The sequence below is a fragment of the Zootoca vivipara genome, chromosome 14 (assembly GCF_965207765.1).
Source record: "Zootoca vivipara chromosome 14, rZooViv2.hap1.1, whole genome shotgun sequence".
NCBI classification, from domain to species: domain Eukaryota; kingdom Metazoa; phylum Chordata; class Lepidosauria; order Squamata; family Lacertidae; genus Zootoca; species Zootoca vivipara.
The window spans coordinates 8492974-8504168 of record NC_142597.1 but is presented as its reverse complement, the minus strand read 5'-3'; the positions used below and the strand labels follow the sequence as shown (position 1 = coordinate 8504168).

Genomic DNA, 11195 nt, shown 5'->3' with positions numbered 1-11195 from the left:
GGAGATTCAAGAGGCATGGTAGTGGAACTGCTGCTGCCCCTGGAATCAGCCGCCTGAGACAACTGCCTCATTCTGCCTAATGGTAGAGCCAGCCCTGTTTCAACATCAGTGCCAGCAATTGTGCCAGGCTAGGAATAGTGACTATGACTAAGATCCTGGGCAAAGGACATGAAGATGGTTGAAGCTGTACAGCCTGGTTAGGACTGTACCACTTCAGAATGCATGTCACATGTTGACTTTTTGCTGAAAGGAAAAAGACTGGTGTCCCTTACCTGCATTCTGAAATAGATGGATTGAACTGTACCACCTGGGATATTCTCCTTCTTTTGTCCTGAGCCTTCTGATGCTGAGCCGCTTTCCCTGGCTGCTTCTTACATTGTCTCAACAGGTTTGGATGGAGTTAAAAGAGAACTGTCTCTTGCAGCACCTGTATTTGCACTCTTCAATCTTCAGTTTACTGTAATAAAATCATTTAATACAGTCATAATTTCGTTGGCAAGGCCTATGTTTATGGTGAGTGATATGGAATGAGGCTAACTGACAGCCGCCTGATTAAAACCATAAATCAAAAAGTGAGGTTGCTTTCAACAGGAAGCAACATGAAAATCCAGTTTGAAGCTCAGACTTCAGTGTTTGTGGTGTGGCTGCAGTTAAGACGGCTGGTGGGTGCACCTCTCCTTAGAACTTCAGCCAAGCTATTCAGAGCTACCTCACTAGAAAATGGGCTTGAATATTGTTAAGACAAAACAAAAAAACCAACCAACCAACAAGCTTTCTTTGAAACATCGGTGCTTAGAAGAGTTGAGTAATAAACACAATGAGAACACCCTGTGGGAATGGCATCTAAAGACAAGCTGAGAGAATAGGATGCTAGGATCTCTCTCTTGTTAATATTGGACAAGGCTCTTTTGATCTTTGTGTCTCAATTTCCATTTAATAACCATTTCATCCTGTACTCTCCATTCCATAAATGAAGCAAAGTTTACAACAGCCTTAGCCTGGTGTGTTTCTTCTGAAGAAGAGGGATGGTGGACAAATTCAGTCCAGTTCACATTTGAAGGTGAACCTTCCTAATTTGCACTTTCTGAAACATTACATGAACTGAAACATAGCTGACCAGAACTTAAAAATAAAATGCATGCTGATGTGGAAACACAGAGACCCAAACTTAAGATTGCAAAAATGAGAACTTGAAATTGAAGGATTCCTGTCCCTACAGCAGACATGTAGATTTATTTATTTGCAAATGTTTGGACTGAAGACCAATAATTGGGCCTTAGAGTCCAGACAGGCAGTGCTAGTGCCAAAACAGAGGCACTAATAAAAAACTTAGAATGCAACAAGACCACAATCAATTTCATTCTCTTAAACTTCTTGTTCAGCACCTACAGGTCTAGGTAGATGAGATGTATCTGGACCCCATTTTCTTTTGATCTGACAGGCTCATTAATAGCCAGCCCCCCCCCCAGAATGGGCAATTAATAAAAGCCACTTCAATGGCCCCATGGGCTATAGCCAAGGAGGGCAGGGTGGCAAGGAGGGCAGGGGGCGCAAATTACTTGCCTTGCCCCGGGTGCTGACAACCCACGCTACGCCACTGCCGGGATAGGGTGTGTCATTTCCACACTTTGGATTCCCTGAATGCCAGGTGGCCAAACAAGTCCATAAGTGATAATGGACAGGTGCATTTGTGTTAAGAGCATAAAATCAACACGGATAGGTGGTAAATAATCCATGCAGGTTATGCCTATATGGAAAACACAGGTTTCATTTACAAAACTGGCTTGCCAACTTCTGCTCCTTGATAAGCTGGCCTGGAAACCACTTTACACAGAACTGGCAGCATAAATAGCACTTAAAGTGGGTGTAAATTTCAATTACACCCACTTGGAAGCGCACTTACACTGAGCATTTGCAATATATTACCAGATTAGATGAAATATTAATTAAAATTAATCAACCACAGACACTGAGACGATCCTTTGGGAAGAAGAAACTATAAATACGCAGCTCTTAAAAGAGAGAAGGGCACTTCCTTTGCTTGTATCTGGCTGTTTAAATATTAAAATGTTTGTTGAATGGGGGGGAGACAAGGCAGGAGGGGGCATGAGTGTCTCAGATCTTCAGTTTTGTCTGCAAAGCAATTGCTAAATCATAACTTCATTGAACTTGGTGAAAAATTAGCAAGAAGAAGCGGGGAGTTCTCTGGGGATTTCTTAAAGCATACTGAAAATCACAACTTTGATTCCAAAATCTAAGTGTTTGTAATGTGAGTATACCTTTGCTCTTTAGTTAGCTAGTAAGGCTCCTGAGCTCTCGGTATCCAGACTTATGAGCCAGAAAGAAAGACTTTGCCTGCCCCTTGTGTGGCGATACCCCGATGCCTCCCCGAGAAATAAAAACACTAGACACATTGCATAAGGTTAATGGGCATAGAAGGCCACAACTTTATTGATTACGGATGTAGAGGGGTATTGGCCTAGGCATTGGATCTAACCGACTATATCTGACTCCAGCCCGCTCTGCTGGCAGTCTGTGAAAGGTTAACCACCGTTGGATGAGTCCTGCGATGCACATCAACTAGGAGCTCATCCTGGGGCCACCGCTAGGGGCGTGCCCTCTGGCCCTCACCTACCACGGCTTCGGACTTGGCAACGCCCCCGGACTCCTTAAGGGAGTACCTTTCCGCATTTTGGGGGAGGTGATGGCCGCAACCTCCCCCCCACACCTGTACCTTCACGAGATAATCCAATGCCTACCGCCAAAACCCAAGTTGTGACGAGTAGCTACGAGGTAGGCGAAAACCACAAGGCCTGAGCCAATTTGCCAAGTGGGAAAAACTCCTACCAGGCCCCAATAGGCGACCAACCGTAGTCCATAGCACTGTCACGAAGAAACCCTGCCTACGTGGGGGAGGTGGGTGGGAGAAACGCAGTTGTTGAATCCAGAAGAAGCAAGGCAGAGTCCCTGCCGCGCTCTTGTTCAAATAGGCGAGCCACGCCCCCCAGAGCAACCTAATTGGCTGTGCTAGGGGCGTGCCGCGGCAGGGAGATGACCAATGGGCTGGGGGGAATGCTAACCATTCCCCCCCACGTGAAGGCCTCGTGGCGCCCACAACATCTCCTCCCCCCGAGGTGGGGAAGAGACTTTGTGTGGCGATACCCCGATGCCTCCCCGAGAAATAAAAACACTAGACACATTGCATAAGGTTAATGGGCATAGAAGGCCACAACTTTATTGATTACGGATGTAGAGGGGTATTGGCCTAGGCATTGGATCTAACCGACTATATCTGACTCCAGCCCGCTCTGCTGGCAGTCTGTGAAAGGTTAACCACCGTTGGATGAGTCCTGCGATGCACATCAACTAGGAGCTCATCCTGGGGCCACCGCTAGGGGCGTGCCCTCTGGCCCTCACCTACCACGGCTTCGGACTTGGCAACGCCCCCGGACTCCTTAAGGGAGTACCTTTCCGCATTTTGGGGGAGGTGATGGCCGCAACCTCCCCCCCACACCTGTACCTTCACGAGATAATCCAATGCCTACCGCCAATCGAGCCCAAAGGGCTCGCCGCCAATACCCCCACAACCGCAACCAATACCTAATAGCAAAAGGAATGTCAGCAAGCCAAACACCATTTCCCTCATTTGAGAGGTGTATGCCATCAACACGGTACAGGGACGCCTTGCAAAAGGAATGTCAGCAAGCCAAACACCATTTCCCTCATTCGAGAGGTGTATGCCATCAACACGGTACAGGGACGCCTTGCAAAAGGAATGTCAGCAAGCCAAACACCATTTCCCTCATTTGAGAGGTGAATGCCATCAACACGGTACAGGAACGCCTTGCAGTCATATGACTCCAGCCTGCTGCGCTGGCAGTCTGTGAAGGATTAACCACCGTTTTGTGAGTCCTTCAACTAGGACTCACCCTGGGGCCTCTCAGAATCCTATGGCTGGGCACAAGATAGTTTGTCCATTCAAAGCTGAAACCTTTCTGGTCACTTTGTCCATTTGAAGCTGAAACCTTTCTGGCCACTGCCAGAACCAAGAATTTCCTTCATTTATCAATAGCAGCAGGGTTGTGAAAGTCGCGCAAAATGCGTCTCTTCAGCAGTGAAGACCAAAGATAGTTCAAGATTTGGAAAGGCAGTCCCCAGCTCGACAAAGTCTTTAAAATCTTCAGTGCAAATCAACGCCTTTACAGTAAGCCAAATCATTTCCACCGGGCTGCACCTCCAAGAAAACAGGGGGATTTTGTGAGGCGGCCCTGGCGGCCTTGGCCTACACAGCTGGCAGGAGTCTGTCCCAGCACTTCCATCTCCTTGTAAAGCAGGAAACTTTGACCCGTGGAGGTAGCCCCAAATTGGGACCCAGTCTCCAATCAAGGGCGCGCGCCTGGGCATGGTACTGTGATCAACCATCCAGATATTCACCGTATTATCTCCTGAGAACAAAGCAAAAGAATGTAAGTGATTTGCCAAACTCAGTTGCTTAGTCACATTGTGCAGCGGAGGTAACCCTTGTAAGCTTGGACTTCAATTGACCCAAATCTTTTATTCTCTCCAATGAGAGGCCCATGTGTACCACTGCTGTAGCAGACCGAATTCGGAAGGAATGTGCAGTACCACACAGGGACTCTTCCCTCTCCTGTCCATGTGAAGCAATAGTTATGTATCGGATAGAATTAGGTCGGATAACCAAGTGCCCTTGACAGACTGGTCAGGGGCAGGGAGCTCGCACACCCATCCTGATGGATGATGAAGGGGCCAGGCGTGGGTGTCCTTAACTGAAGGAATCGCCTGGTGTCCTTTACCGATTCTTATTCAATTTTTAAGCTAAGAGAGGAATAGCGGCTGTCAGGCTAGTAAAAGACTTAACCACACGTCCAGGTAACACAGTCAGGCAAGGTATTAAAGCACCTGATCTGTGGCGGGAGGGCTGACTGTGCCTGATATCCCCAGATTTGCCCCATAGGCCATAAAATCTGAAAGCCAAAGGCTTTGAACCGAAAGTCAATGAAATCAGCCATAAGAGTGGACAGAGCCAATATGTCGCTTCTCCCACAGCCCATCGAGGCTAGGCATCGCGATGCCGTTAGTAATTCCAGAAATAAATGTGCTGGTAAGTCGAAGAGAAACTTAAGGTGAAGCTGCACAATTGCGCAGAGTGGGAGTGACATCATCTTGGACCGCTTTGCAAGGGTACCGATGACAGCTCGATTATCCATCCCAAAGGAACGTGGCGATCTCTGAAGTCCTCCATCCAGGGTGAACTGGAACTATTATGAAAGAAACTTCCAAAGGTTAAATAGCATGCAATAGTAACCAGGCAAGCCAAAAGGCCACAAAGTCCTACACCAATGATTTTGGACCTAAGTCCATCACATCCGCCCAGGCCCTCTTATAAGATGCCACTACTCCCTCAGCCCGTTGAGGTATGTCAACGCAATGCCATTAGTAACCCCGGGAAAAAATTCTGAGAAGTTGATGATAAACTTAAGGCAAAGCTGCACAAATGCACAGAGCGGAGCGACATCCTCTTGGAATTCGACGCCTGCTCTGCAAGGACACCTACGACAGCTCGACTATCAATCCAAAGACAAACACAGAGATCTCTGAAGTCCTTCCACCAAGGTGAAGAGCCACTACAATGAGAAGAAACTTGGAAAGGTTAAATTGTATGTAACCGCCAACTTCATGCACCACTGGTGTCTATGAAGGAGCCCTGACTGAATCTGATAATGTGGAAAGAATTACCAATTGTCCTGCCAGAGAGATATCCCCTTGTAAAGATCCAAGAAGTTCAGTCAGGAGTACACCCATATGAAGAGGAATGAAGTCCAGCGGTTTACCCAGCCAGAAGCGCCCCGAATGGCCAGCCTGGCTTGCGAAGTTCAAGAATCCCCAGAGACTGAAACCACCATATGCGTGCTAGGGGAAGTGAAGAACTCTGGAAGAGGGGAGTTTTGGATCTCGAAAGATCCAACAGCATAAACCCTCATATTGTGCTAATATATGCTGGGATTCCCAACCAAAAGTGAATGAGCTCTGAACTGGAATCCTGGCCTCAAAGACCTCTAATTTTATATTTAAGTAAGGCTGTTAGTGGTACACAAACCACGCCATCCTTAGCCCGAGGCTAAGCAGCCCAGCAAAATCATTCTCAAAATAAACTACAGGGCCCAGGACAAAGCGATAGAAAGCACGGATTGTAATATATGCTTTGTTGTTGTTTTAATTATTATTATTATTAATATGTATTATTGCAGTAGTAACATTAATCCAATTATATTCGATACAATACAAAAGATATTTGAGATTGTAAATATCTGCACGGTGCTTATTGTCATTATTATTAAATATTAATAATTATTATTATTGGTGTACTTATTTCTTATTTAAAGCACTGTTTCATACTGCCATCAATGAGATTTGCAATGGGCAGAATGTACGCAGGCAATTAACGGGGAGGGAGTGGGTTAATCAGCGACCAAGCATAGAAACAGCCTGACGTGTCCCTGTGGTTCTAATCGAATAAATAAGATTGCAAACCAATATTGCTCTTGCCAAAAAAAAAACAGTCACCAAACAATATGCCCCCGAGTGTTGATAATATCTATGCTGATGACCAGCCAATGCCCCAATATTGTCTGCATCGCCTAGCAAGCAGGACCCCTCAGGAAGCGGGGTTTATTCTCAATAATGTGACTCAATATTATGCACACTGACTGGATTGACAATACTTATTTATTTATTTTAATTAAGAATGCTGAAGTTTGTTTGGCGTGGGCTTGGACACACCTGGACTAGACACCATTTAAAGCAGTCTACTGTGCATCCCGGACTCTCGCAGGGGACAAATCTGAATTCAATAACCAAAATTTTTAAGGATGTGGAATCTTTTAAAGGTGTGGGAAAAGTAGGAATATGGTAGGGTGCCCCTAATTCCATCAGAAAATTGTTGAAGGTTATGGCGTTATGCAACCCCCAAGCTACATCTGCTTCATAGAATCTGAGTTTTTTGTTGTTGTTGTTGTTTGTTTTGTGTTTGTTTGTTTGTTTGTTTGTTTTCCTCCCCTGGTGGTCATCTAGTCCAGCCCCCCGTATTGCAAGAGTACGCAGCTTCCAATATGGGAATTGAACCTGCAAACCTGGCGTTAACAACACTACTATCCTACCAACCTAGAAACAGTACCTCAGAGTTTGACTTGACCTTAGAGTTCGAGGGACCCAAGAGGTCATCCAGCCCATCCCCCTGTAATGCAAGAATATGCAGCCTTCCCCATATGGGGATGGAACCTGCGACCCTGGTTTTGTTTTGTGTTTTTTTTTATTGTATGTGTGTGTGTGTGTGTGTGTGTTTTGTTTCTTTCTCTCTCTCCCCCCCCCTTTTTTTATATCACTACTATCCTGCCAACCCAGAAACAATAACTCCACCTCAGGATGAGAACCAGAATCATACTCTGTCGGCAAGGTGACAGCAGGAGCCCCCATTAGCTAAAGTGGTGCCAATGAACTGATTGGCGGCCCCTGGGGATGCCCTATTTATTTATTTATTATATTATTACTTTCCAAAAAGGACACTATAAATCAAACCACCCTAAAGTACATTTATGCTGGGACAGTGAGTTGAATAGACTGTAGCCTTGGAAGGGGTCTGTAGGTCATCCAGTCCAACCCCCTGCAATGCATGAATATGCAGCTGTCCCACATGGGGATCAGTGTGCAACCTTGCAGTTTTAAGGCACCGTGCTCCCATCAACAGAGCTATTTCAAAGGGAATCTAGTACAGTATAGTGTATACTGGCCAGAAGCAGGCTTCTTCTTCTTCTTTTAGTGTGATGCCCACAGAGATATAGAAGCAAGCAAACCGCAGCATAAAAGGAAAAGCCACTACCAGTTAAATTCACTCGAAATGTAAAAAGATCCTAAGCAGTCTTAATACTGGGATTTCCTTATGATGAAATTTACCCTAAAAGAAGTAAGGATACTGGGCTAAATGTGTGGTAGCATGACGAGAGGTCCTGATTTTATTATTATTATTAATTTTTTACTTATTTATTATTACTGGGCTAAATGTGTGGTAACATGAAGAGAGGTCCTGATTTTATTATCATTCATTATTATTTAATTATTATTTTATTGTATTTTTATTCTGAAAGAGAATTTTGTATGCAGTTGTAATAATAGCTAGCAGATGCCAAATTCAAATAATCAATCCACAGCTTAAAGAGGCTAAGGCAGCAAGTACTGTTTCTTAAACAATTGAGAATACAATACTGAAACAAAACGGGGGGGGGGGAGGACTTGCAACAGGAAGCATGTAACAAAATGTTAAAAGAACAGGTAAGCGTTTTATAGTAGCAAGCAACGTCTCACTTAAAGCCGGCCCAGATAATTCAGAGCAGCTATACTGTGTAACAAAACTGCTATGGGCCTGATAAAACTTCCCCGCAGCTAAACTATGTAACAACTGCTGCTATTGGCAAAGTAAACTGCAGAGGAGCAAATATATCTAAAGGCCAGGCGATCTGGTCAGCTAGGCGATCAGGAAACAATGTAAGCAGGCTGACAGGAAACTGCTGGGCAATTAAGCAGTACTTAAGCAGTAATTACTGGATCCGACCCAAGACTGCACGGCGATCAGGGAAACAAAGAAACTGGGATTAAGGTGATTTTGCTGATAGGTAGAAACTGCCAAGCCCTTAAGCAGCAGTTCAGCCGACTCTCTCATTTTTTATTTTCTACGCGACTTATTGGGAACCTTTGCGAAGCAAAAATCAACAAAGGGGACCCAGCAATCCTTCCCTGTCCCAGGGAATAGTCCGACACTGAGGGCAAAATTGGGAAAAAGGCTGGTAATATGCAACATAACTATAGCAACTGCAGTAATTAAGGCCAATGGCTCAGTGAATGGAAGCAATCAAGGGGCAATTTACCCCGCAATATCTATATCAGCAGCTCACAGTTAAGGGTTTTAAAAGCAGACTCACTGTAGTTTGCGACCAGAAAAGGCAAGGGATTTTAACTTTTTGTAAACTTTGTGGCCACGTGTTCTATTAAAATGGCGATGCACACTGCTTCATGGTCGTCTTGGCAACCCTCAGCAACTCGGCAAAGGGAAAAACATTCAGCAGTTCCCTCTAAGCCTTAAACACTGAAAATGTTAGCAAGCACAGGGAAAATAGCAACAGCGATTAGAACTAGCTGTAAAAAGGGGTCTAGGAGCAGCGAAAGGGGGGGTGGGGTGGACGATTTAACCACGATAGCAACAAAGTAACCCTCGGCAACACTCCCAAAGCTACTGAAGCACGAAGCTGCTAATTAAACAAAAGGCAACTAAATAGGTTGTGCTGCTCTGGCTTCTTTTGCAAAATTAAAGCAGAGGTGAATTATGCACGTGTAGCAGCAACCCGATACAAAACAAACACGCACACATTAGTCAAGGGGATGTAGAGGGGTTCGCTTTTTGTCTTTGTCTTTGTCTTTGTTTTTTTTTGTTGTTTTTTTTTTTTTTTAAGGTAGCTCGCAAGGACGGGTTTTTCCCAGCGGCAGAGAGAAATATAAAGGGCTAAATGAAAACACAAGGCAGAGATGCAAATTTCCAGGCTGTCCCCACACACACACACACCGCAAGCATACGATACCCTACAGCAGCTGCTCCTTGCTCTCACAAGATCCGTCAGGAAACGCAGTTGTTGAATCCAGAAGAAGCAAGGCAGAGTCCCTGCCGCGCTCTTGTTCAAATAGGCGAGCCACGCCCCCCAGAGCAACCTAATTGGCTGTGCTAGGGGCGTGCCGCGGCAGGGAGATGACCAATGGGCTGGGGGGAATGCTAACCATTCCCCCCCACGTGAAGGCCTCGTGGCGCCCACAACATCTCCTCCCCCCGAGGTGGGGAAGAGACTTTATTTGGGATAAATGAATCTATCAATTCCAGTTTCACTCCATTTTCCCCAAATTCAAAGTTCAATTTACCACATTTCCACATCAGTTTGTGATATTTTTTTAATAATAAAGAAGTCCTGGTGAAATTTTGTTGGCATTTTTGTGTGCATTTTACCTAATACACACATTTTTAACTTCAGTATTGCCAAATACATGTTTTCTGAATAATACTTTTTTATATAAAAAGTAAGTTTTTAAAACATTAAGTCAGAGACTGTTAGACCATCTGCACTATACGTTTCAAGCAATATTATACCACTGAGAAGAGGGATTGATGGTCAAACCACTCTGAGAATTGTAGCTCTGGGAGGAGAATAGGGTCTCCTAACAATTCTGAGCACCCTTAACAAACTACACTTCCCATGATTCTTTGGGGGAAGCCATGCCTGCTTAAGGTGGAATGATGCTTTTTGAAATGTATACTGTACTGCAGATGAGGCCAGAAGGACATTTATATGGAGAAAATTGTGACTTGTTCAACCCCTTCCCACAGCTGGTGAGTCTTCCTTGCTCCACCATAATTGTTAAAGGGTCATCTCCCCAAGTGGGCTCCCAAACCAGTTTGAGAACCTGTGTAAGTACAGTGGATAAGAGTATTCTGGACTGGAAATCGAGGTGTGATTTCCTGAAACTCACTGGATGACCTCGGTTCTGCCGCTATCTCTCAGTTTCCATCCCTGGCATCTCCCATTATAGGAACCCTGATAGCAAGCAATGAGAAGTGACCCTGAAGAGCTTTGCGCTTTGCGCAGTGGCAGTATCGTAGCCAATGAGGTTAATCCAAGGCGCTATTATTGCTAATTGTGTTCATCTTGGTCCTGGAAGTACTTGCAAGAAATGTAAGAGCAGAAAAAGAGATTATAGGGATAAAAACTGGGAAGAATTTAAATTTAAATTGAAAGTCTTTGCTGATGATCTAGTAATTACGGTAGAAGATTCTCTCCCTAAGGTGATAGAGAAAATTCAAGAATTTGGGGAAGTGGCAGGATTTAAATTAAATAGGAATAAAACTAAATTATTAGTTAAAAATCTAAAAAGAAAAAAAAGATTTGGTGCAAAGTATTGAGATAGAAATTCATAAAAAAGTAAAATGTTTAGGGATATGGTTAATAAAAATAAATATAAATGTGTATAAAGACAATTATGAAAAAGTATGGTGTAAGATAAAAAGGAATCTAGAAACATGGAGTAGGATGAACCTCTCCCTATTAGGAAGAATTGTGGTGATAAAATGAATGTGCTGCCGA

At 44.4% G+C, this 11195-nt stretch overlaps 1 pseudogene; it reads left to right on the top strand.

Annotated features, from left to right (window-relative positions):
• Positions 1 to 10688: 10688 nt before the first annotated feature.
• LOC148683481 (U4 spliceosomal RNA) lies at positions 10689 to 10753 on the top strand (annotated as a pseudogene).
• The last annotated feature ends 442 nt before the right edge of the window (positions 10754 to 11195 follow it).